The 27,313-nt window shown below is 40.7% G+C and overlaps 1 protein-coding gene across 14 annotated transcripts in view; it reads right to left on the bottom strand.

Annotated features, from left to right (window-relative positions):
* The window catches only part of ZBTB20 (zinc finger and BTB domain containing 20), a 1,614,058-nt gene that overhangs the window by 435,596 nt on the left and 1,151,149 nt on the right, over window positions 1-27,313 (bottom strand). For 13 of the 14 annotated variants that reach the window (XM_033940835.1, XM_033940838.1, XM_033940833.1 and 10 more), the window contains one exon: window positions 15,457-15,597. The exons of the other annotated variant lie outside the window; for it this stretch is intronic. The gene's annotated coding sequence lies outside the window, so the exon portion shown is untranslated. The remainder of the gene's footprint in view (window positions 1-15,456; window positions 15,598-27,313) is intronic. 14 annotated transcript variants of the gene reach the window in all.

Below are 27,313 nucleotides of genomic sequence, written 5' to 3'. Positions count from 1 at the left end.
AGAGCTCTTTATAATAGTCCTGAAAGCGTTGGCAGATTTCAGGGCCTTTTACTAAAACATCATGTGATTCTGATTTAATAGCAGGAATATTAGTTCTTTCAGTTTTCAGTTTCAAGTAGTTGGCTAATAAATGACCAGCTTTATTATTAGATGCGTAATAGTGTGCATCTTGCAAAAAGAGTTCCGCAGACGCATTGTCGCTGAGTTTGTCATTATATAAGAATCTAAGTTTATTCAGTTGAGTTTGTATTTTCTTATTAGAGAGGTTAGAATGATGTAAAGATTCTAATTTGGAAATATCAGACTCCATTTTCTGTAGACTCACTCGAGTTGCTTTCTTCTTCCGAGATGCATACTCTATGATTACCCCTCTAATGTAGGATTTGAAAGCATCCCATGTAACTTGCCATGAGGTGTCCTTTATCTGATTAAGATCAAAATATTCTCGAATATGGACATTCACATGTTCAATAAATTGTGTATCTGACAACAAAGAAGAATTAAATCTCCAAGGACCTCTAGCCAGAGTAGCGTTCAGATTCTGTAGTGACAGAGTAATAGAGGAATGATCAGATATAGTAATTGGCTGTATATCCGCAGATATTAACTTGTTTACCAATGAATAGCTGAGTAAGAAAAAATCTATTCGAGAGTAGGATACATGAGGCGGCGAGAAGTAAGTAAATGATGAGTCATCTGGATGCAACATTCGCCATGGATCAACCAATTTTAATTGAAAGAGCAAATCTTGGAGATAATGCCACGCTTTGGATTTTTTATAGGTAACTGTCGATTTCCTATCTTTCTCTGGCGATAATATCAAATTGAAATCACCTCCTATTAGATAACTTGGAGAGGGAGAAGAACCCATTTCAGATGCTAAAATTTCAAAAAAGGATGGACAATCTTGATTTGGTGCATAGATATTGCATATTGTCATCTGGGTATTACCCACAGTAAGAATAGTTTTAAGCCATCTTCCCTCTAAATCATGTGAAGAAGCGACAATTACAATGTCTGGACGTCTTCGTATCAATGTAATGACACCATTCTTTCTACCAGAGGACGGAGAGAATAAGGGTGTATGAGCCCATGAAGGTGCCACTTTTACTGATTCCTCCGCTGAAAGGTGTGTCTCCTGATAAAATACTATATCAGGTTGATAATGTTCAGTATAGCGGAGGATTTTGTGTCTTTTAATCTGATTATGAAATCCTTTTACATTCAATGAAAAGCATGTTAATGCCATGGACATATAATATACAGTGAATCAACCTGTAATATCAAAAAGGTGTAATTCAGAAATAGGTACCATCGTAAGAAAAGAAGCAGTATAATAAATGTAGATATGAACAGTTGGAGACATCTGCAAACATTATAGACAGTGCATACCACAATAAGGTACAAAACCATAACAGACAAACTAACCATTCTATGGGTTAGAGAGCTAAGGGGAAAGAGAAGACAGACAGTACTGCTCCAAACAGTGAGAAAATGAGTCCAATAGGCAGCATATAAAATACGAAAGTATTAAATATGTTAGTTAATAGCATCTTATAAAGCAAAATTGTTAATTCAAACATTTAACCTGATGTAAACCAAAGGCATAAGTGCAACTGAGTAAGTAGTGCCATCCTTGAAGGCTTACATATATCAAGTTTTATCTATTGCTGTAGGTCTCACAGATTCAATATAGTCAGCAAGTTCAGCAGGTTGCAAAAAGTCCTTAGTGACATTATTATATGTCACCCTGAGTCGTGCAGGATAAAACATGCCAAATTTAGCACCCATACTTTTTAGTTGAGGACGGTATGAGAGCAGCAGTTTCCTTTTCTTAGCTGTTTCCTTGGCAAGGTCTGGGAGAAAGATAATCTTATTGCCTTCAAATATTATAGGAGAGTGAAGCTTAGCCTGTTTCATTATTTGAAGAACTTGATGATGTTTCAGGAGGGAGACCAAGATAGGTCTGGGAAACTTCTTGTGAGATATAGCAGGTTGAGGCAGTCTGAAAGCACTTTCAAAATCAATTTTTAAATCATCCGGCAATTTCAGCAATTGAGGTAGAAGTGCAGCCAGGAAATCCACCAAATCACATGCCTCCCTCCCGTCAGGGAGGCCAAGTAGCCTGAAGCTGTTCTTTCTTGCATGGTTGTCAGCCGCCTCCAGTGCACGTTCCAAAATGGCGATCCGGGAGGTTTGTTTAGTTAAATGCTTGATTGAAGATTCAGCCGCTACTAATCTGCTATCCATCAAGTCAGTTTTTTCTTGGGCTGAGTTCAGGTCTTCTTTTATCGCTGCGATCTCGTCTTTTATATCTTTTACGTCCTGTTTAGTGTCCACGAGCAGGGCACGGATCGAGCGCAGCTCTTCTAAAATGGCCGCGGCAGTAGCGTCTTCGGGCTTGCTCGCTCCAGATTTCGTCGGAGACGGGGGTTCAGCGCTTTTGCGCTTTGAGGGTTTACTTGCAGCCATAACAGCCCGGGGCAGAGACGAAGAATTGCCGGCAGGAACAGTTTTTAATGCCTATAATCGGGTGAAGATCGGGACTCACCGAGGGAGCTCGTGTCTGCTGCTTCCTATCCCATCGGGCTCACCAGCGCCCCCTAAGGTTTCTAAAAATGGTCTTCCTTGGTTGTTCCAAAGTTAATAGTAAATACTTTTGGCTTCAACTTGTAAATGAAGTAAACCCTAGTTTCATGGTAGTGCCTCTGTTTTGCTTTCATTTTGATGAGTAATACAGGGTGTCATTTTCTTTGTTATAACAGGAAATTAACAAAGGGTCCAAAAATCACTGGGTATTGAATATTCAATGAACCAAAAAGGTAGTAACAGAACAAAATGATTCAGACCTATATATTTCTGCTGACTACTAAATAATCTGAACTTCAGTCCTATTACTAGATCAGCATGAATTCAAATAAAAACACTAGTTCAAAGCATAGTGAAAAGATTATATAACTCATATTTTCCATAAAACCGGGCTATGCCAAAAAGCAATAATAATTCGGAACTTTTATTCAAACAGGATCTCACAGTGCCTCACAAATGAATACTTAAGAAACACGCATGTAGCCACCTCTGATGTACAGGGGTTGGTGGTTCATCTTGACATCCAGATTGCATCAAATGGAAAAAGGGACAATGGGAGCACCATCATTAATGAATAACTGTTAAGTTAACTAGGTACTAGGAACTAAAATGCTTCTGAACTAGGTCAAATAGGAAGTGATTTAGGGGATTTTTCACTCTGTAGTAGGTGGTCTGATGTTAAAATTTGCTGTCACCAGTAGTGCTGACGAGAAAAAAAAAAAGAAAAGAACAATTCCTCTGGAAATCTAAGAAATGAAAAAGCAAAGAACCTTGTGCTTACTACAGAGAAATTTAACAAAAAGTAACATCATAGAAGACAAGTATAGTCAGTTAAGGTCAAGGAGATGATATGAGAGTTGCCTTTGAGTCTGTGTAAGACAGCAGATAAGAAGGGCCCTTCATAGCCTAGGGGGGATTCCTGTGGCTGCTGTACATTGCTCAAATTCAATCAAGTTCTGATTTTATTTCTAATACCTGCCTTAGGTCCCCTAGAGTACTGCATGGCATATTATTGCCATGCAGTGCAAACAGTTTTGATACCTGCTTAAGGGTGTCTTATTCTCCTTTTCCTTTCCTTGGGATGCTTTACTGTGATTTTTAAGCTACATCTCATCTAGATCTTTTCCTGACATTTTCTGGAATTTTTTGTTGTTTCATGATTTATCATTTTGGATAAATGATACAATCACATATAGGTACATTATTCTCACTACTTACATCTGGTTAAAATGACATAGATTTGTTGATATAGGTGATATCACAATGATATCACAATGAAGTATGCTCATAAAAATTGTAGTCTCAAAGGAACGACCATAAAGTAAAGCATCCTTTGGTTCACCTTAAATTCTAATCATAGCACACAAAGTTAAAAGTGCCACATTACAAAATCACATTTTGTGACTAAGGGCTCATTTTATGAAGGTGGGCTAGCGTTTTTAGTGCACGCACTGGATTAGCACGCGCTAGCCGAAAAATTACCGCCTGCTCAAGAGGAGGCGGTAGCGGCTAGCGCGCGGGGCATTTTAGCACGCACTATTCCGCGCGTTAAGGCCCTAACGCGCCTTCATAAAAGGAGCCCTAAATATAAATTGTCAAACGTAGGCTGTTTAAAACTTGGCTCCAACATGGGTAGTGTTTCACAGTTGTTGCGTCAGGGAACCAGAGAACAAACTTTCAAACAGGCATTCCTATGATTTTGTAATGTGGCACGTTTGAATTTGTATGCTATGATTAGAATTTAAGGTGGGTCAAAAGATGTTTTACTTCATGGCCGTTCCTCTGAGACTACTATTTCTATGAGCACACTTTGTGAAACTAATATTTTCAGTGCATTATTCTTTGGGTCTGCTGGATTTCCAGTTCTTCATTGTGATCCACCTAGCATTATATGCAATAGTATAAATTTCTCCTCGCATTTATCTGTTTGGATGTAGGTGATATGTCAAATAACGAAGTAATGTACTGTAATGTTGTTCAGTCTATGGAATTGGTTCTTAACTCTGTCCAAACCTGTCACTAATCGAGTTTTCAAGAAATCTACAATGAATATGCATGAGATGGATTTGGCTCTAATTAAAGCAGTATATGAAAATCTATTTCATATGTATTCATTCTGAATATCCTGAAAACCAGACTGGCAGGGTGTGTTTTGAAGACTGGGTTGAGAACTGCGGGGTCCAAACAGGAAGATCAACCAGGCTGATATTCCACTGACCAGGTTCTGCCATGATATTCAGTAGCACCTAATCAAATAGTGCTGCTGATGACTGATTGCCATGATACTATCCGGTTAGAAACAGAGCAGTCCGGGAGCAGAGCATGGGTGCAGCCAGAAATTATCCAGGCACTGCCGATATTCAGTGCAAGACGGACCGCTTAAATGGCAGACCTAACTTGCTCAGATAGCTAACTAGATACTGACTTTGAAAATTAGTGGTAGAGAATGACACAGGGACTGTTTACTGTGGTAAACCGTGGTCACCGCAGTAAATCTGCAGGAATGGAGAAATTTGCTACTGGTTTACCGCAGGAATGGGGACAAGACCTTTCACTGCCCCGCGGGAATGTAGACAAGACCTTTCATCACCCTGTGGGAGTGGTGAAAGGTCTTGCACCTGTGGTAAAAAAATTGCACCTGTGTCAGACTCGGCATCTCCTCCCCAGCTCCTCTTGAACCTATTTTACCTTCAGGAGCCAGCCATGCCACGATGAAGACAGAAGGAACCCAAAACTAAAGCCTGAGACTAATGTGATTTGAAGAATAAAATTGCCAGCCAACAAAAGGTAGAAAAAAATAAATTTATTTTATATTTTGTGATTAGAATATTTCAGATTTGAAATATGCATCCTGCTAGAGCTGGTATTAGACATAACTGGGGACCGCAAAACCCAGGCTGTGCTTCTTTAGCTTCCAGCTGGCTTAGGGCTCTCTCTCTGACCAGTGGGCAGTTGCCCTAATTGCACTCCCCTAACATTATTCTTGCCATGTGTGACTAAAGTATTCTGTTAGCTTGATTTTTCTATGTAGCATTCTGTAGTAATTTGGTTTGTTCAGTTTTCACAATAGTGGAGGGGATATTTGTGAAAGGGAGGGGAGACAGGGGTTTTGTTGATCCTTACTCTGTATTATCTGTGTTTATAAAATGACAATTGTACAGAATATCATAACTATTTGAGGCTTATGTGGATGGGATCTGACAGTTTGCAGGGCGGGGACAGGGACCGAGCTTGCGGGGCAGGGACTGAGCTCGTGGGGACGGAGACTGAGCTCGCGGGGACAGGGACGATCTGCCGGGGACGGGGCGGAAATGGTCATAAATTTTTCCCCGTGTCATTCTCTAATTAGTGGTACGCAAATAACTTCCTATGGCTGCTCAAGACGCAGGGGAGGGGAGGAGTGGCCTAGGGGTTACAGCTACTGCCTCAGCACCTTGAGGTTGTAAGCTCAGTCCCAGCCTGCTCTCTGTGACTCTGGGCAAGTCACTTAACCCTCCATTGACCCTCCATTGGCCCAGCCTGCTGGGACAGATAGGGAAAATACCCAAGAGTAATAGATTACCATTTAATGTATTGTAAACCACTTTGGGTGAATCTCTTCATGAAAAGGCAGTCAATAAATCCCAATAAATAAATATTCAGTGCCAATACAGAGATATGGCCTAGCACTGAATATCCAGGTCTCAATCAGCTCACAGTGGCAAAACACATTGACTGAATATTGCCTGGTTCGTTTTTAAAACTCATCTACACTATTAATTCCAAACTGAAACAATTATAGCTAGTTGCATATCAGCTTTCTCTGACACCGTTATGCAGCTGGGCTGCTCAAATTTTAACATTTTAATATTTTTCTAAATTATTAATTTTAAATTATAAAGAGACATCTACTGTTCTCTCTCTAGAACAATGAATTCAGCTCTTCCAAACTGAATTTAATACAAAACTTTTGTTAAAAGTTGATAGCAAAGTATTGACCAGGCTAAATGGGGGCTCATACTTAATATAATGCTTTTATAAAATTGCTATATTGTACATTTTAATACTGCTATCTTTTTAAAACTTCAAATCCCACTTGGAGCTCCTTGTGGCAGCTCCTTGTGGCCTTGGGCAGACACTTAACCCCCATGCCTCCGGAGAAGGCAATGGCAAACCACTCCTGTATTACGTCAAGAAAACCACAAGGAGGTGTCTCTTATCGAATAATCATTGGAAATCAACTCTGACTTAAGGGCACTCATGGATCTGAATCTGGATATTTTAAAACAGTGCCATGGGCATTTCAGCTTATTGGTTCAGTGATGAGGACAATGTTGTACTGTTTTGACATAAAGAGAGTAGAGAGAGTAGAGAGGGACAGATTCTTCAAACTTTCAAAACATAATCTGCCGTCATCTACTATGTATGTAACAAGAGGGCATTTGGAAAAGTTGAAAGGGGACAGATTCAAAACGAATGCTAGGAAGTTTTTCTTTACCCAGCATGTAGTGGACACCTGGAATGCGCTTCCAGAGGGCGTAATAGGACAGAGTATGGTACTGGGGTTCAAGAAAGGATTGGACAATTTCCTGCTTGAAAAAGGGATAGAGGGGTATAGATAGAGGGCTACTGCACAGGTCCTGGACCTGTTGGGCCACCGCGTGAGCGGACTGCTGGGCACGATGGACCTCAGGTCTGACCCAGTGGAGGCATTTCTTATGTACAGTTTCTTATGTACAGTTTATACATGGTAATATCAAATGTCTTTGAAGTATATGGAGGAATTTCAAATAACTGAAGACTTACTAAGCTACAAAAAAAGATGATATTGATTTGGGGTTTACCTAGCAGGAAGAGCCTGCGTAGTCTGTGGCAGTTCATACAACATCTTTTTTGTCTGTCTAAAACAGTATGTTGAGAACTTTTTAAGCCACAGCTCACTAATCTCATGGCCGTGGCTGGAGGGCATCCGGAAATTTGTGCACTTCAATGCGATGATGTCATGTGCATGTGTGACATCATCACGTTGACGTCCACACCTACGTGGATGTCCTCTAGTCACAGCCCTGAGCCTCCTATTAACACTGATTGAGAGGTGCTGCAGAAGGAGAGGTGAGGAGAAGGAGCAGGCACAGATTGACTGACTACAGTAAGTGCCTCTAACCACGAGAGGCACATCCTGTAAGCAGTTAGATGGCTAGTCAATTAGTGGGCTTTAAATTCTCATGACCAATCTAGTGACTACAGCAATATACACTAAGGAGAGTAGTTATTATGATGTGTTTTGTTTATAACATACGTGATTTGTCCTTTAAATGTGTGTGTTATGCGTTGGAGTGATTTCTTGGGCTCCTTCCAGGTTTTCCTTAGCCACCTGTCTTATCTTCTCTAGCCTAATGCCTAGGTTTTGTACAAATTAGGGTACAGAAGTCATCTCCTTTTGGTGTCCTACCCAAGATTCCCTCATTACCTCTAATATATCCCTGGGTTGCCTCCTAAACATTAATTCAAATGGTGAGAATCCCAGAGAAGCTTGGGGTACTTCTCTGTTTATGAAAAGGACATAGGGATTGCTTTGTCCCATTCAGTGTCTTTCTCTCCTAGACATTTTCTTAGCATCCACATGACGGCTTGGTTGAACCTTTCAACCAAAACATCTATCTGAGGATGGTAAGCTGAAGTCTTTATATGCTTAATATCAAACATCCTAAATGTATCTTCTAATACCCAAAATATAAAATTTGTTCCCCGGTCTGTTAGGACTTCCCTAGGGAACCCGATTTGGTAGAAAATTTTTAACACTTCTTGGGCAATTATTGGGGCCATCATTTTCTTTAAAAGCATAGGCCAAGGATGCTGGGTGGAAATTTCCATTATCACTAATAAATGCTGATGAAAAGTGGAGGTGTGATCAAGGGGCCCTACAGTATCCATGGCTACCCTATCCAATGATTATCTCATGGCTAGTAGGGAATAAGGGAACCTTCTCAGGTATTTTTGCAGTACTTTTAGGATCAACAGCATTCTCTCACCTCTTAATGGATCCCGGGCCAGATAAATTGGGACACCAGTCTACTTAGGGTACCTGCTTCTCCTAAATATCCTGCCAAAACATGTGCTTGGGCTAAGATCAGCACAGGACGTCTAAACAAACTAGGTATCATTATTTGCTCCATTTCTTGTAAGTATGTGTTCTCTACTACTCTATACAAAAGTTCATCTTTGATTTTAAAGAAAGGATATTGGGGCTTCTCCCAATTGGTACCAATACATGAGCTTCCTCCCCAAAAGGATGTACGGACATATCTGCCCTTTGTTACTGGGGAAACTGATCAAATTTACTGAGAACTTCCTCTTTCTGGCTCGGGATTACGCCTTCCCATTTTTCTTCCCTCCTAAGGGCTTGGGTCTTTCTGTCTTTTCCTCAGGGCCCAAAGACTTCAAGATGTGAGAAAGAGAAAATATCACCTAAACTCATGTTCCTCTAGTCACCCAGGAAATAATCTTGTGTCCTAATGGACACTCCCACCTCTTTAAGGAATGTTCATGTGTCTTCCCAGTCTCTCTCCAAAGTTAATGGAAATGGCAGTTTTTCCTCAATGGCCACACTCAGCCTTCAGGTACTCCCTCCTTCCATTATATCCACCCACTATGATTTCTCAGGTTTGACATTAGAGAATGACATGGGGACAAATTTTTCCCTGTCCACTTAGGAACTCATTTTCATATCCCAGCCCCTCAAGTTCTTTTCTGGACCCTACCCCATTCCTGAAAGCTCCATCCTCATCTGCACAAGCCTCAAACACTTTAAAATCATGTGTCCAAGGCTCATGCAGATAAAGCAGAGCTTACAGGAATGGGGCTGGGACAGGGATAAAACTCATGGGGTCAGGACGGAGAAATTGAGTTTCTGCAGGGACAGGGAAAAATTTGTCCCCATGTCATTCTCTATTTGGCATCTTCAAGGACACAGCGAATATAGGCAACCCCCCAAAAACTCCTGTGTCTGGTTCCAATCCCAAACTTTTTTGCTAATGGTCCTGACATCAGGGGCTGATTACTTCTGATGTCAAGTAAAGCTGTTTAGTCAAGTTCTGCAATTTGTACCCCCTTTTTTGGTTAGTCTCTTCCATCAGCCCCCCTCCAAGACCAGCACTTATCTCTACAATGGAGCAGACCATGTGGGGGCAGTATCTCTGGAAATGTCTCTTTTCTATGCATCGGAAACATTTTAGCAGGGGTCGGGTCACAAGGAGAGGGGTTCCTTGAGGGGATTCAACTCCCCTCCCCTCTCTTCCCTTATGGGTGGTCTCTTTCCTGTGTCTGGAGAGCAGTCCTTTTAGTTTATCCTGTTTTTTTCCCAAGCCCCAGGTCTTTACTGGGGAATACTCTTGGGATCCCAGCCCGAACTGAGACCCCCCCCCCGCCTCAGCTGCTAAAAAATGTTTAGTCAATTCTACAGCTTCTTTTGAAGAGGGTGGAGCTTGTCCGGATACCCATTTTTGGACTATAAGAGGTAAAATCTATATGAATTGTTCCAGGACCACTAAATTCAGCATTTCAGGTCTGGTTCTCTTTTCTGGCTCTAACCAACAGATGGCCCATTCTAGAAAATTTTGGGCAACAGCCAAAGGCCATTCTCCTTTATGGAATTCCCTGTTCCAGAACTTCCTCCTATAGCATTCTGGAGACAGACCCATCTGGTCATAAAAAGCCTTCTTTACTTGAGTATAGTCCAGAACTTTGGTGGCATCTAGGGCCCTATATGCGGCCTGTGCTTCCACAGTAAGTTAGGGTGCGAGCCTGTCAGTGCATTGTTCCACCAGCCACTACTCAGCCATTGTTACTCTTTCAAAGTGGTCAAAAAGGCCTCTGGATCATCCTCTGGTCCCAACGTGGTTAAGGTGAGACCTTGAGCCCATTCCCCTTTATCCAGCTTCTAGGCCTCCACTCCTGGGTCTGGGGTTTATTCCACTCAGGCTATCTGTTGATGGATTCCCTCCAACAGGTGGTGTAGCTCTCTAGTCTGTACCTGCAATAAGTGCATCAGGGGTTGCTGTCTCTGCCATTGTTGCTCTATAGGTTGGAATATTTGGTCACAAATAATACTTTATAAGATCATTCTAAACCTAGATTTCTCAACTCAGTCCTCAGGACACCCCCAGCCAATCAGGTTTTCAGGATATAAATGTACTACCTCCACTGTATGCAAATCTATTTCAAACATATTCACTGTGGGTAACCTGTAGGTGTGTCCTGAGGAGTGAATTGAGAATCCCTGGTTTAAACTCTCATGACTGGCTGTATTTTCAGTTAAGTTTTTAACATTTGTATCACTGGAGATATGACGGTAACTAATTAGAATAGCAATCCTACTGGCAAAATAAAATTTAAAAAAAAGTCAGTGAAAATATCTCTTCCAAATTACTTGAAATATTGTTACATGATCATTCCATCAAAATAATATATATGTTCATTGATAAAAGCGAGGCTTCATAATGCCCACTGCACTCATGCCAAGTTCAAATTCTACACTGGGATTTCTGTAAGTTATCCATCCACTTAAGAAGGCAATGGCAAACCACCCCACCAACAGTCTGCCAAGAAAGCATCACACACACATGGCAACCCATATAAGTTCATCGTGACCTAGTACTTGCATACCTTTTCTTTTTTTAAGCCCCCCCCCCACACCTTTTTCCTAAACCGCGATAGCAGTTATTAGTGCAGGGAGCCGCGTAAAATGCTCCGCACTGCTCCCGATGCTCATGGAGTATTCAGTGTGGCTTCCTGCGCTAATAACCGCTATTGCAGTTTAGTAAAAGGGGTTTTTTTTGTTAAAAGTTGGAGACACCGGTCCATAGGATGCTGAAAGCTTGAGTGTATTTTATTAAATCATTGCCAATTTATCTGTATTAGCAGAAAATGAAGAACTACTTTATTCATTATGTCACTGTTAATTGTTAGAATAATTTGTTTTGTGCTCTTTAACCTTTACCTTTTGCTTTAAAAGAAAATATCACCATAACTTTCGGTTTTGCAATTTAGATGCCATTACATATAGATTCTGGAAGATTGTGCAATCTTATGATTAGTTTTTATGGAAATGTAATTTATGTTCAAACAAAAGATGCTTTTGATTCTAGGAAGCATCTATCCTATGACAGTATTTCTCATTCAGGGGCAGAGGTGGTGGTCTTCCCAAAATGTTATGGCTGAGGCATTAAGATTTTGCCATTTCTGTCCTGGAAGAAAACGGAACCCTGTAGTACCCCCAACAAGGCCAGACCAGACTAGTAATGAATGGAGGTAAACAGCCAGATCTTGGATAGGAGAGACCAAGATTCAAAAACAGAGACCATAAGGCACCAGTATGGCAATGAAGATGTTTAATTACAAATAAAACCGTAAGCAGCCATGTTTTGGCAGCTGCATGCATCAGGAACATTACACAAAGGGTTTGGGAACAAGAAGAGATTAGGTCTCAGACTCAGATCTCAAAAACACTCTTACAAATGGTCTGGTTGAGTTAATGTCCAATATTCTCACAAAAGTAGCGCTCTGCATAAATCAATTAATGGGATTCTTTCTCTCTTGCACTCCATGAATGTGAATGGATTGGAGTAGCACACATGAGAAGGAATTTCTCACAGCTGGAGCCCTAATACTGCTACCTCCTTTAGGCCCCCTTTTATCAAGCCACATTAGGGGGTTTTTTTATCGCCGGCTGCTGCGGTAAAAGCTCCGACATTCATAGAATTCCTATGAGCATCAGAGCTTTTACTGCATCAGTCAGCGATAAATAAAACCCTAGCACAGTTTGATAAAAGGGGGCCTTAATTATTATACCATCCTGGCTGAGGAGCCAGGGCCCTCAAGATCTCCTGGTGGAGTGGTAGCATATTTCTTCATTTCCTTCAAGGGTAGAGGGAAGAAAAGAGGGGAGGGGGAAGAAGGAAGCTAACACAAGGAAAAGAGAGAGAAGAGATTTGAGAGAGTTAGGTAAGAAGAGACAAATGACTCTGAGAAGAAGGGACTAGAGAGAAAAGCGAGAGAGAGAAGAGAGAACGTGGCAGAGAGAGAGAGAGGAGAAGAAATTATACGAGAGGTTGGATGGAGAAGGAGGGAGCGATAAGGAGAGAGTGGAGTGGTAAGTGACAAACAAGAGGACGATGGAAAGGATGATATAAGGAGTTATATAAGGAGAGACAGAAGCAAAGAAAATTATGTGGAGGAAGATTATGGAAGGGAGAGTATGAATGCTAGTCAGAAACGAAGGAGGGGGTTTGTACCCCAGCAAACTTGGTAGATAAGGATCAATGTGGTAAAAGTGGAACATTTCTTTAAAATAAATAAAAAACAGGATAATCTAGGGACTCAAGGCTATTTGGGGGATTTTCAATGGGGAAAAGTGCACATAAAATAATAAAAAGAAATAATACAATAGTGATTTTAACCACCACTAACAATAATGTCACTGTGAGCTAAAGCAGGCATGATTATTAGCTATCTTTCAGCCTCTTGTGATTATTAGCTGGTATAATTCATTTTGTATTTGTCACTGGGGCCCATTGTTGGAGAAAAATAAATTTGACTATCAACCTCCAGGCTACAGGGAGAGCAAATTTCAAAGCTATTTTCTGATTAAATAAGTGCTTACAAAGGTACACTGACCTGGCTGGAAATTGGTCTCCCTTCTCTAACCAGATAGTAGTACACGTGGGATTCCACTGCATATAGACTTTTTAGCCAGGTTTAAAATAAAGGCATTCCTGCTTAAACAGAGATGTTTATGGGAGCATTTAGGTCAGGGGAAGAAAACAGCATGCAAGCATAGAAATGCTATTTCCCTCCCTCCCCCCCCCCACGCCTTTTACTACCCACATAAATAGCAGGTGCAAGCATGAAGGCAATTTCAGAATACATACTTTATGCTAGCTAATTTTCAAAGGAAATTCATGTATTTATATTCTGAATGTATATAATATGTATATAATAATTGATATTCTGCCTTTGCTGAACAGTTGTCATTCAAATCACTGTACAATAAAAACCTATACAACCATTTCAATAGCTAACATATAGCACTAGACTTAGGTAGTTTCTCTTTGCAAATTAGTTACAGAAGGTATACAGTAAGAGTTCCTGTGTATTTTAGCAACTACACAGGCCATTCAAAATTCCTCATAAGTACAAATCCAAATATAGGGGTCCTTTTACTAAGTCACGCCAGCTGTTTTAGCGCGCGCTAATGCGTCCATAGACTATAATAGACACGTTAGTGTTTAGCACACGTGCTAAAACAGCTAGCACGCCTTCGTAAAAGGACCCGATAGTCTACTAGTTTTAGTTCTGCTTTTAAAGTTCTACTACCTAAACCAAATCTAACATCAAAGGACTCTCAAGGCATACTTTATGTTTCTTCAGGTGATATTGCCTAGTTGGCTTGACATTAGTAAAACACACAAAAAAAACATCTGTCATTCGATGAGCATCGAGTGGTGCTTCTACAGCTGCCAGGTGTATTCATTTTCTATCCAGATATGAGCACAGTCAGTTGTATCAGCTTATTTCTCTTCCAAATGAATGGGGTTGGGGCAAGGATGAGAGGATAAATAGGCATTACTGCTCCAGGAAGGAGCTTAGAATATAGTTTTTGTGACTCAAGAGATTCTCTTTTTGAAGTTTACCTCAGTCTATAAAATCCTTCACAAAAGACAATAACACAAAGCACACCATACAGTCTCCAAACCACCATTATCTACTTATTATTGAGCAGCATTAAAGAGTTGTTACCTAGCATCTAAAAGGGTATGATTCACCCTAGTTACATTTGGCATCTATAAGAAGAAGAATAAAACATTGTAGAATACAACCTATCAGAAAAAAGAATACAGTAGACTGTTAACTGGAGCTAAGCAACCAGCCAAAAAAAAAAAAAAAATCAAAGAAATACTGTAATACTTTAAATAAAAATAAAATCAATTTCTGGTGGAAATTTAAGTATAAACTTGGCACGCCACACCTGAGTATGCCCATGCTTTGCCTACCACATGTCCGGTAGTTTGTCTGAAACAGTTTATGGTATGGCATAGTAGTATGGAGTATAGTATTAGTTAGGCCTATTTTTAATAGTAATTCTCAAGCAACCAGAAACTACATTTATCCAGCATCTACCAATCCCCATGGGTGCCAGTTAACTGAGAGTCTACAGTAGTTGGCAGCACTGTTCCCTCTAAGCTGATAGGGAATCCTCCTCCTACAATCCTGCTAGTGTGAGATGCTATTTCATCATCACATTTTCAATAGTGAGAGACAGGCAAGTTCCGCAGGACTCCAAGGGATCTGCTTTTCCCTAGAGATTGAAAACACAGTATCGAAATACCACCCCCTACTAGGAGCAATGCAGTTGGTGGACAATGGTTGGCAGGTATTCAGTTGTAACAATAAGATATTTAGGGGCATAGTTAACGTGAGCTACCACTAAGGCCCTCTTTTACAAAAGTGCGCTAAGCGTTTTAGCGCGAATATAGTGCACGCTAAATCAATGCGTGCGCTAATCGCTAATGCATCCATAGGATAACAGGCACACATTAGCGTTTAGCGTGCGCTAAAAAGCTTGGCGCATCTTTGTAAAAGAGGAGGTAAGACATGGTATCACTAACTCGTGCTATTTTAGCACAGGTTCTATTTTATACAATTAAACCTAGTTACTAATAACTGCAGTTAACAATAAAATAACAAGACTTAGCTGTAGCCCATTGCTGATAATTCCCTCCTTAGCAGACTTTAAAAATATATTGGTACCACATACCATAAACAGTCTACCAGCATCCAAAATACCAACAACCAGCCTGACTACAAGAAGAGATTTGCTCAAACACAAACCTTTTATTTTCCTTATAGTGTCCTCAAGCATAAATGTATTGACTCCTTTTTCAATCTGCAGTAACTCTGGTATCCAAAAGGCAAGATGGCCCAGTCAGTTTCCCACACCACAAAAGTGGTCCTGGCCTCTTCCTCCTTGGTCTGTAAAAACAAAAGCATGAAAAAATATATTAGATAAGTATATCAAATTGTACAATCTTGCTATATAATAATCTGGAATAGTTTATCAAATAATGTAAATTAATAAATATGCTATTATAACCTCTATTCATAGACAATTGATAAATCCTCACGCGGAAAGGACACATCAAATATACAACATTCTGCATAAAATAATACTACAACTATTATTATATATGATTTCTATAGTGCTTCTGAATTTACAGTGTTGTACACAAACATGTAAGAAAAAAAAAAATCCCACTCAACAGAGCGTACAATTTATTCAAGATGGAAAACAGGACAAGAGATTAGAGAGTTTCATTTATTATGGGATAAATCAAAACATATGAGTATTAAACAGGTGAATAAGGGGTTAGGATTTAAAAGCAGCTTCAAAAAGCTGGGCCTTGAGCCTATATTTGAATAGGCCAAGAGATGGAACATGATGTACCAACTCAGAAAGTCTATTCCAGGTGTACATTGGGTGTATGGAGCAACAAGATGGAATCAATGGAGTCTTGATTAGGTGGTAGAGCAGAGTGGCACAAATAAGCATCACTTAACTGATGAACAGGGTTCTCAGGGATGGGTATAGATAGAAAACAGGATATAGGGGAGAGATAAGAAAGGAAAGATATTGAGAAGCATAGGAATCAACTTTTCAAAATCATTGGGGGTGATAAATTCAGTAGAAATTACCCCTCCCTTGACACTGTTTGCTCCTTCCACTAATATCTGGTCACACCCACTCCATGGGATACACTCTAGACATGATCCTTACTTCAAATAGCCTATCTTTTTCAGCTTCAGAATATCACCCCTCCCTTGGACTGACCACTCTCTGATAAGAGTGCTTCCCTTGATAAAACAAAAATTCTACCAAGGACTATTATTTTAGGGATCTTAGCAAAATCAGCCCCTTTATAATTCACGATTCATTGGCACTTCAACTTCAGAAATTTTCTTCACTAACGATCGATGAAAAGACAACCACTTGGAATGAATCCATGCTTAATTTAATGAACAAGATTGCCCCATTAATACATCACATTTCTTCCTCATTTAAAAAAACCACCTTGGTACTCTTCAGACTTACTTCTACTCTACTCCATAGAAACATAGAAACATAGAAAGATGACGGCAGAAAAGGGCCATAGCCCATCAAGTCTGCCCACTCTACTAACCCACCCCGATAAGTCTAGATGCTAGTGATTCGTGCTATGTAGGGATCCCATGTACATGTCCCATTTACTTTTAAAGTTAAGCACGCTGGTGGCCTCGACCACCTGCACCGGAAGCTTATTCCAGTGATCTACCACCCTTTCCGTGAAAAAATATTTCCTGGTGTCACTACTAAACTTCCCTCCTCTGAGTTTAAGCGGATGCCCTCTTGTGGTCGAGGGTCCCCTGGGCAAGAGGATGACATCTTCCACCTCGACCCGTCCTGTGATGTATTTAAATGTTTCAATCATGTCCCCTCTCTCCCTGCGTTCCTCTAGAGTGTAGAGCCGCAGTCTGCTCAGTCTCTCTTCGTATGAGAGATCCTTGAACCCCAAGATCATCCTAGTGGCCATCCGCTGAACCGACTCGATTCTAATCACGTCTTTACGGTAATGTGGCCTCCAGAACTGCACACAGTACTCCAGATGAGGTCTCACCATGGTCCTGTACAGCGGCATTATGACTTCTGGTTTCCGACTGACGAAACTTCTTTTGATACATCCCATCATTTGCCTTGCCTTGGATGTGGCCTTCTCTACCTGCTTGGCAGCCTTCATGTCTGCACTGATGATTACTCCCAAATCTCGTTCTGCTGAGGTTGTGGCTAATGTTTCTCCATTTAGGGTGTAAGTTCTGCACGGATTTCTGCTACCGAGGTGCATGACCTTACATTTCATAGCATTGAAGCCTAGCTGCCATGTCGAGGACCAGTTTTCCAACGTACGAAGGTCCTGTGTCATACTATCCTGTAAAAAGCTTTCACTTACTATGTTGCACAGTTTTGCATCGTCAGCGAATAACGTTGCTTTACCCTGTAGCCCTCGTGTCAAGTCCCTTATGAATATGTTAAAAAGGAGAGGACCCAGGACCGAGCCCTGCGGCACTCCGCTGGTTACCTCTGATGTTTCAGAAAGGGTACCATTGACCATTACCCTCTGAAGTCTACCACTCAGCCAATCATTGACCCATGCGGTTATCGTCTCGCCCAACCCCATTGATTTCATCTTATTTAGTAGCCTGCGGTGTGGGACGCTGTCAAAAGCTTTGCTGAAATCCAAGTATACTATGTCCAGAGACTCTCCTGAGTCCAACTTTCCTGTTACCCAATCAAAGAAGTTGATGAGGTTGGATTGACACGACCTACCCTTAGTGAATCCATGTTGATTAGGATCCCTAAGATTCCCCTCATCCAAGATCGTGTCCAACTTACGTTTAATTAGTGTTTCCATGATTTTACATACTATCGATGTGAGACTCACTGGTCGGTAATTCGCAGCCTCTGCCCTGCAACCCTTTTTATGCAGAGGAACAACATTCGCTGTTTTCCAATCCTGGGGGACCCTCCCCTTCTTTAGGGAGAGATTGAAGAGCATGGCTAACGGTTCCGCCAGGACCTCGCACAGCTCTCTGAGCACTCTTGGGTGCAATTCGTCTGGACCCATAGCTTTGCTCACCTGGAGTCTTGACAATTCGCTGTAGACATCAGCTGGTGTGAACTCAAAATTCTGAAATCGGTCTTCCGCGCTTGACATTGTTTCCAGATGTGGCCCTTGCCCTGGTGCCTCGCAGGTAAAAACCGAGCAGAAGTATTCATTCAGTAGTTTGGCTTTATCGGAATCTGTTTCCGCGTAATTCCCATCCGGTGTTCTGAGGCGTGTTATTCCATTTGTGTTTTTTTTCCTGTCGCTAATGTACCTGAAGAAGGATTTGTCCCCTTTCTTAATGTTCTTTGCTAGAGTTTCTTCCACTGCAAGCTTGGCCTCCCTGACTGCTGTTTTGACTGCTGCAGACCTGGCCCTATATTCAGTGTTAGCTTCACTTGTTCCCGTACGTTTGTATGAAAGAAATGCTCTTTTTTTCTCCTTGACGAGGTGCGAGACTTCTTCAGTGAACCATCGGGGTTTTTTGTTTCTTTGTTGTTTATGTACCAATTTTATGTAGCGGATAGTTGCCTCTTGTAGGGTCAATTTCAGGTTTGACCACATGGCTTCCACATTATCAGTTGCTTTTTGATCCTGCAGCGTCTGCTGGACGAAATCTCCCATACGTGCAAAATTAGTGCCCCGGAAATTGAGTACCCTCGTTTTGGAAAAATCACCATACTCTTTTGTCACTAAATCGCTACAAAGAAAAGGTCACTCTCTACAAAAGCTCTGTTCTAAAAGCTAAAAAGAAAAACTATTCCAAAAGAATATCCTCAGTGAATAACACATCAGCACTTTACTCAATAATCAAATTTCTAACATCACAAACAAATCCTGATTTACCCATCGCTTCCACCCTTTATCCCAAGATTTGGTGAACCATTTTCAAAACAAAATAGCTTCAGCACATAATAATCTTTCTCAGTCACAACCATCCCAAGCTCCCAGATCTCCAAACATAACTATTTATCATTCAGGTCCCTTTCCTCATTTTCACTACCCTCACTCAGTGAGATTAAGCAGACCTTACAGTCCATGAAAGCAGCAGGAAATTCACTTGATACCTTTCATTCTACAATTCTAAAACGACACTTTGCCATATTTGCCCCTTTCTTCCAAAATATGATCTCTGACAGTATCTCTACAGGAACTATGCCCAGATTATGGAAAACAGCAATTATACAACCAAAACCCAAAGGACAGACCATCTCAACTGAGGAATGCTCAAATTATAGGCCAATAGCAAATCTTCCATTCTTAGCCAAACTTACCGAGAAAATAATATTTAATCAACTATCTTCCTTTCTGAAAAAGTCAAACCAAACAGGATTTAGACCCCACCAATCCACTGAACATTCATTAATCGGTTTCACAACCTTAATAAAGTACTTCCTGGATTACCGGAAATCAGTCATTCTTATCTCCTTGGATATCACAGTGGCCTTTGATACTATAGACCACTCAATACTTCTAAAAAGACTGCAATTCATAGGATTCTCAGGGAAAGCCCTTGAGTGGTTCATTTCTTACTTTTCAGATCACAAAAACTCCACTAACTCAGCTTCAGAACTGTATACACAAGACTTCGGAGTTCTGCAAGGGTCAATACTATCACCCATTCTATTCAACCTTTTTCTAGCACTTTTACTGACCCTTACCCAATCTCATAGTCTTCGCATATGCAGACGACATTAAACTCATTTATCCAATACAACCAAATGTCACAAGCAACATTCAAGACATCTCTCAAAAATTAGATAAAGTAAGCCCTGCCTAAAAGGAAGCCCCTGTGGCTCAGCTCATCTTCCCAAGGTGGTTGGTTAAAATCCCTAGTATGATCCGGTACCTCAGTACATATTTGTTTTTTTTGTGTATGACAATCTGCCATCTAGGTACATATTGATGATGTCACAATTATATCAAGATTGTGCTTCAAACATGTCCATTTGCTCTGAGCCACAGCCACTGTGAGCAGGGTTTCTCTTCTTATTTTCTTAAACTTTGGGAATATATATATTTCATGTGCTTTGCTTGAGTAATGCATTATTAAACTTTTTTCCATTATTATCAGAGAAGTTCTCATTACCCTCAAAACAGAAGCTTTAGTATGCAATATATATATTTCTTCATGTGCTTTGATTGAGGAACACTGCGGCCAAAACAGTTTTTTTTGGAAAACAGCAGAGGAACTGGACAAGTGTTGAAGGTGCATGTTTGATATTTATCCTAGAGAAATTACTGCTTGTGAATCAAGAGGATATAAGCTTCACTTTTGAATTGACATGAAGTTTAATGCCTGAAGTGTGTGTGTGTGTATATGGGGGGGGGGGGGGTGAATCAGATAAATTCCACCTAGAGAGCAAGCAGGTGAGGAATGGTTCAGTGTAAGAGCTGGAGGGAAGGAGGCATGCCTGTTGTAAATGCGAGGAACTGGTCTAAGTTACAGATTTCGAAGGAAGCTAGTCCAGATGCAGAGTGACTGAATGGTCAGTTGCCACATGCTTTACAGGTTTACATGCTTTCAGTGTAGCCCATCTAGGAGGGAGTTCCAGAGTGTGTAGGCTACTCCTGAGAAAGCTCACTGGTAGGTATCACATTGTACAATTTCTTTTGGCGAGAGTACACAGGGTGATGAGAGAACCTTAAAGGCCTCAAAAGTGTGTTGAAAGCTAACTTGTCCTTTAGGTACTTGGGCCCATTTTGTCAGAACCTTGAAAATCAAATATAGATAGAAAATGCAATACACATCACACCCTTTCTGCAAAAACTATCTACTGAAGTCCATGTTCCTTTATTTATTTTTTGTTGTTATTTTTTAACTTTACAAAATACTGCACTGTTTTTAATGAAAGGTTGTACAGCCATGGCCTCTAGATGATGAACTGCAGTTGCCATGTTATAATCAGTCAGACAACTAAAGCCACATGATTGTTCTGATACGAAAGCACTGTATACTACAAGAACGGCAGTTGAGGAAATCAAAGGGCTTTTGTTCATGGCATTCCATTCCATTCAGCTGATTGAAATGAAGAATAATAATTGATTTCATGAATGACAGTCAATACAAGAAGACTAGGATGAGGGATTTTTTTTGCCTTAGCTAAGGATTTGCATTTCATATATACATTTTGGGCCTGATTCTCAAAAATGTGCGTCCCGATGGCAGGCAGCGGTAGACATCCTACCATTGTTGGGCAGCCAATCAGAATGCACATTTTTTTAAAAAAAAACCCTCCCTGAGGACCTCCGGAGTGCGTCTACGGAGACGTTCAGTGATACATAAGCATGCACAAGGTGGGGCATGGGCCCGACGTTGTCTGAAAGTGTTCTTGCGGGGGCTTAAGTGTCGGTTTGCATCTCCATAGATGGGAGACAGATGCCTGAAATGTAGGCCTGCAAAATGCTGGCCTACATTTCGAGCATCTGTCTGGGAGTGTAGGCCCAATTCTGCATAGGATGCCGGTGTGTGACTGACATGCAATCGGCGGCCTATACAGAATCAGGCCCTTCTTGACCACGCTAGAGGCATTCTCAGGTTGACTTCAGGCAAAGTAAACAAAAGTTTTGTGGTATGCTATACACTCATACACCTTCCCATGGCTATGTTGACAAGAAGACATATAATAACAAACTGTCTTTTTCTGCCATCCTCTATTCTATTACTGCATGAGGCTCACAGTGATTAGACTGAGAAGTAACACAAAAAACCCCCAAAACCCCCAAAACATTCGCTTACAAAAAGGACAGCAAATACATCCAAAATGATTCCAGTGTAAGTTTTGATTACAGTACTCCCCCCCAAATTTGTGGTGGTTACGTTCTTGAAATGCCTGTGAATTTGGAAAAACCGTGAATATCGGACACAGTTTAAAGCATGAGCCACCAGTTGTCTTGCAGGAAGCGCTTGTAGTCGCATCCCCTTGTCACGGTCAGTGACCTAAACCTTGCACTCTCGGCACACACACCCCTCCTCCTCCTCTCTGGCTCCGGCCTGCCCTCTCACCTTGCACGGGGCTCTGTCATTCGTAGTTCTCCTTCCATCAGGATTGGTTGGGGAGATGTGAACTTTCTAGCTATTGGCTGCTTCGTGGGGAAAAACTGCGAATGACTGAGTCCACAAATTCTGAACCGCAAATTCGCGGGGTTATACTGTATTAGAATTAAAGAATGCGTAGATAAGCATGAAGAGTGCATCTTACTAATCTAGTAGTTTTCTTTGAGGGCATAAATAAGCATGTAGATAAGGGAGAGACACTTCATAGGTGCTTTTTTACTAAGCTGTGTTTGGTGCTAATATATACCTGCTGCAGATTAAAGTGGCATACCATGGAACAAGCTCAGACATCCTGCGGTATGTACCAAATGTGCACATGTTAACCATGTGCTAAAACACTGAATTTTTTTTTTTTTTTAAAGATGCATCTGGAGTGGAGAGTGGGCACTCCTGTGCTAATCAGATAGTGCAACTGATTAGTAAAGGAATAGCACATGAGCTTTTGGTCCCTGATCCTATAAAATATGCCTGCCAAAACCAATGCTGTCACGAATTGACTTTCGTGCTGTTGTACAAGCAATATTTTGTCATGGCTGGACTACTGCAATGTCCTGTACCTGGGTATAACTAAAACCAGGTGCAGGACAATGCAGATTATCCAGAACACCGCGGCCAGATTGATAACTGGAATGCCAAGATATGAGCATATTATCGCATATCTCCGACAACTGCATTGGCTACCAGTTGTATTTAGAATTCAATATAAGGCAATTATGCTATGTCATCAATTTCTATATGGCACGATTCCTGAACTTTTTAAGAGTTTGATGTCTGGTTACCAACCATCAAGATCACTGTGTTCTGAAAATTCAGCACTCGGTTTATTTATCAGATGTCTGTGTGGAACACTGTCAAAGGCTTTGCTAAAATTTAAATACACCACATCTAGAACACATCCTCTATCCAATTCTCTGGTCACCCAGTCAAAGAAATTGATCATATTTGTCTGACAAGACCTACCTCTAGTGAATCCATGTTGCTTCCAGTCCTGTAATCCACAGGATTCCAGAAACTTGACCATTCTCTGTTTTAAAAGCATTTCCATTAATTTGCTTACCACAGAAGTTAGACTTACCGGCCCATAATTCCCTACTTCTTCCTTAATTTCACTTTTGTGGAGAGGGACCATATCTGACCTTCTCCAGTCCTCTGGTACTACTCCCGACTCTAGAGACTCATTGAAAAGGTCAGTCAGTGGAACATAAGAACATAAGAAATGCCGCTGCTGGGTTAGACCAGTGGTCTATCATGCCCAGCAGTCCGCTCATGTGGCGGCCCTTTGGTCAAAGACCAGCGCCCTAACTGAGACTAGCCCTACCAGTGTACATCCTTGTTCAGCATGAACTTGTCTAACTTTGTCTTGAATCCTTAGAGGGTGTTTTCCCTTATGACAGACTCCGGGAGAGCATTCAAGTTTTCCACCACTCTCAAGGTGAAGAACTTCTTTACGTTTCTACGGAATCTATCCCCTTTCAACTTTAAAGAGTGCCCTCTCGTTCTCCCTACCTTGGAGAGGGGAACAACCTGTTCTTATCTATTAAGTCTATTCCCTTCAGTACCTTGAATGTTTCGATCATGTCCCCTCTCAATCTCCTCTGTTCGAGGGAGAAAAGGCCTAGTTTCTCTAATCTTTTGCTGTACGGCAGCTCTTCCAACCCCTTAACCATCTTAGTCGCTCTTCTCTGGACCCTTTCGAGTAGTACCGTGTCCTTCTTCATGTATGGCAACCAGTGCTGTAGGCAATACTCCAGGTGAGGGCGCACCATGGCCCGGTACAGCAGCATGATAACCTTCTCCGATCTGTTCGTGATCCCTTCTTTATCATTCCTAGCATTCTGTTTGCCCTTTTCACTGCTGCTGCACATTGCGTGAAGGCTTCATCGACTTGTCGATCAGAACTCCCAAGTCCCTTTCCTAGGAGGTCTCTCCAAGTACCGCCCCGGACATCCTGTATTCGAGACACCGGAACTTCCCTAAGTTCTTTCAGCACTCTCGGATGCACACCATCTGGTCCCATCGCTTTGTCTAACTTTATTTTAGCTAGCTCCTTATGAACACAACCCTCTGAAAATTGATTAGGGTCTATTACTCCTCCATCCTTATTTACGTTTGTCTTCTGCGGTCACGCTCCCAGCGCTTCAACTGTGAACACAGAACAGAAATATTTGTTAAGCAATTCAGCCTTTTCTTATCAGCTGCTACATATTCCTCCCTTCATCTTTGAGTTTCACAATGCCACTTTTACATTTCTTCCTATCACTAATATATCTAAAAAATGTCTAGTCTCCATGTTTTACCGTGTTAGCTATTTTTTCTTCCATTTGCTTCTTTGCTATCCTGACTACATGAACAGCCTCTCTAAACTTTTCCAGATATTTTTGCCTGTCTTCCTCTTTCTGCGATCTTTTGTAGTCTATGAAAGCTAACCTCTTATTCCTTACCTTTTCAGCTACTACTTTTGAGAACCAAAGCGGCCTTCTTTTCCTCTTACTTGTCTCACAAAAAGGTTTGTCGCCCTTACAATCGTTCCTTTCAGTTTTGCCTACCGCAATTCCACTCCTTACAGATGTTCTCACCCAAACAACAATTCCTTGACGTAAACCCCCATCCGAACAAATTTAGTTTTTTAAAGTCTAGAACCTTTGCTTTTGAATGAGCCCTATCTATACCCATCTTAATATTAAACCGTACCATGCAGCTATCACTGGATTTCCTAAAAGAAAAGTCCATAGGCCTTTATTGAGATGGCTTGGGGAAATCTACTGCTTATTCCTAGGATAAGTAGTAAAAAATCTGTTTTACTATTTGGGATCTAGCTAGGTTCTTGGGACTTGGGTTGGCCACTGTTGGAAACAGGAAACTGAGCTAGATGGACCTTTGGTCTGTTCCAGTATGGCAATTCTTATGTTCTTAATTTGACCCCAGCATTAAGAGCACTAAATTCACATAGTGGTAGCTTAGGCTTCTTTTGAAGAACACTCACAAAAGACTCCTCTGGTTATACGGAATTGGGGGTTATACGGAATTGGCTTCTCATGAGACTTTGAAGCAAAACCATCCCTTTCTGAGGGATTTCAGAGAAAAGAGGAAATTTCTATGGGTTAATGAACTTACTTTGATTTGAAGGTTCATTTTCAAAACAGACACATAAAGTACCATAATAACCTATGGCAATTTGTATGTCTAAGTCCTTTGAAAATGAGCCCCTTAGTGACTAAAAGGTTGGGATAGAAAATAATTTTCAAAAACTTTGAGGGCCTTTTACAAGGCTGTGATAGCATCACTACCACAGCTTGGTAAAACACCCCTTTAGTGACACTTAGAACATGCTTCACCCTCTCGGTGTGCTTCCTCTACTCTGTTGTAGATATATTTTATACAGAAGCATAGTCAGGCTTTGATACTGGGGGCAGTGGAACCAGCAGAAATAGATTTATAAAACTGCATAAGTATAATTTTCTTTGGAAGTCCATTTGAGGGAACGGCTGCTCCCCATACGCCACACCTAGCTACACCTTTGATTTTATGTCAAGAAGGCAACTATACATAGTTAAAGGGATAATGAGACATATGAATGGTAAATTAATTTGACAATCTATTCTGCTTTTCAGAGCTGGAGCTGGCCTAAGAACCCACATAAAGAGTGTTTGTGTAATCTAAGAAACACAAGATCTCAAGTTACATTTTTGAGAATAAAGGATGTTAATATTTTTATTTTGAAAAGCCTGAAATATTTCAAAGTCTCAAATTTGGTGACTCATATCCAAAGTAAAGAGAAAAGTACTGTTTATAGCTGAGAATCCATGTTCTGGTCCTATAGCTCTCCTTTTCTATATTGTATGCCTAAAGTGCAACTAGGGGCAGGAGCTTTTTTTTTTTGGGGGGGGGGGAGGGGGTAAGCCTTTCTGAGTTTGCATGATTTGGAACTCAATGTAAGAAAAACAGGGATTTTGCCAAGCTTTGTCTCAGTTACACTGACACATAATACAAATTGCCTCTTCTGAGGCAAGAAAGGTGTGTACAAATTCTTTCCAAAGTACTGATCTCCATAAGCTTAAATCTACATCACATTCCTCTTATTAAAAACACTCTTGGGAATGGATAAAAAGATTTGCAACATTTTTTAAAAGGAATTCTACTTCTTCCCCTAAGTAAGAACACAAAAAGAATTTTAAAGATAACACCATAAGTGGAATATTCTTATGACAGAATCCTTTCCATAGGAAGGAAGACATATTTTAGGAAGAGTTATCCTCACTGAAATGTTCTTACAATTACGAAGCATGGCTATGTATGTAGATTGGGTATTCTAATCTATGAAATAATCTTCTATACATTTAGTATGTCCAAACACATATATATGAATTAATATAATTTGCATTAGGCTGTCTCTGATTTCTTATATTCTGCTTTACAGAGCAAGAGACCAGAACATCCCTGGGAAACTAATAAGAAAATTATTGATCCAATACATAATATTGAAAAGATGAGCTTTTAAAGATTTTTAGGAATGTAAGATAGATAGTAATAACTTGGATTTGTTTTGGCAAGGCATTCTATTTTTGAGAGGCTTTGATCAAATCTGCCAGAGAAAATAATTTTTGATCGCAGACCTTTAGGGTTAAGGAACTGCAAAGCAAATAAATTATACAATGCTATGGATCTTACTCTTGAGAGAGAACCAATTAGATTAATCAAATAAAAAGGGGCCTGACCATACAGTATTTTAAAAATCAGCGCACATAGTTTAAACTGAATCCTGGCCTTTACCAATAACCAGTGAAGACTTATCAACAGTCACCTAACTTTATCAGGCTTATGAGCAGAGAAAAAAAATTCTAGCTTCCACATTCTGGATGATTTGCAGCTTTTTCAGTAGAAACTTGGGGCAATCAATGTAAATCGCATTACAATAGTCCAGCTAGGCACGAATACAGTTATAAACAACTATTCTAAAAGTTGACTTATCCAAATAATCCCTGGTTCTTAAGTTTCC

Source organism: Geotrypetes seraphini, chromosome 4 (assembly GCF_902459505.1).
Source record: "Geotrypetes seraphini chromosome 4, aGeoSer1.1, whole genome shotgun sequence".
Taxonomy (NCBI): domain Eukaryota; kingdom Metazoa; phylum Chordata; class Amphibia; order Gymnophiona; family Dermophiidae; genus Geotrypetes; species Geotrypetes seraphini.
This window is presented reverse-complemented; position numbering and strand designations above follow the sequence as displayed.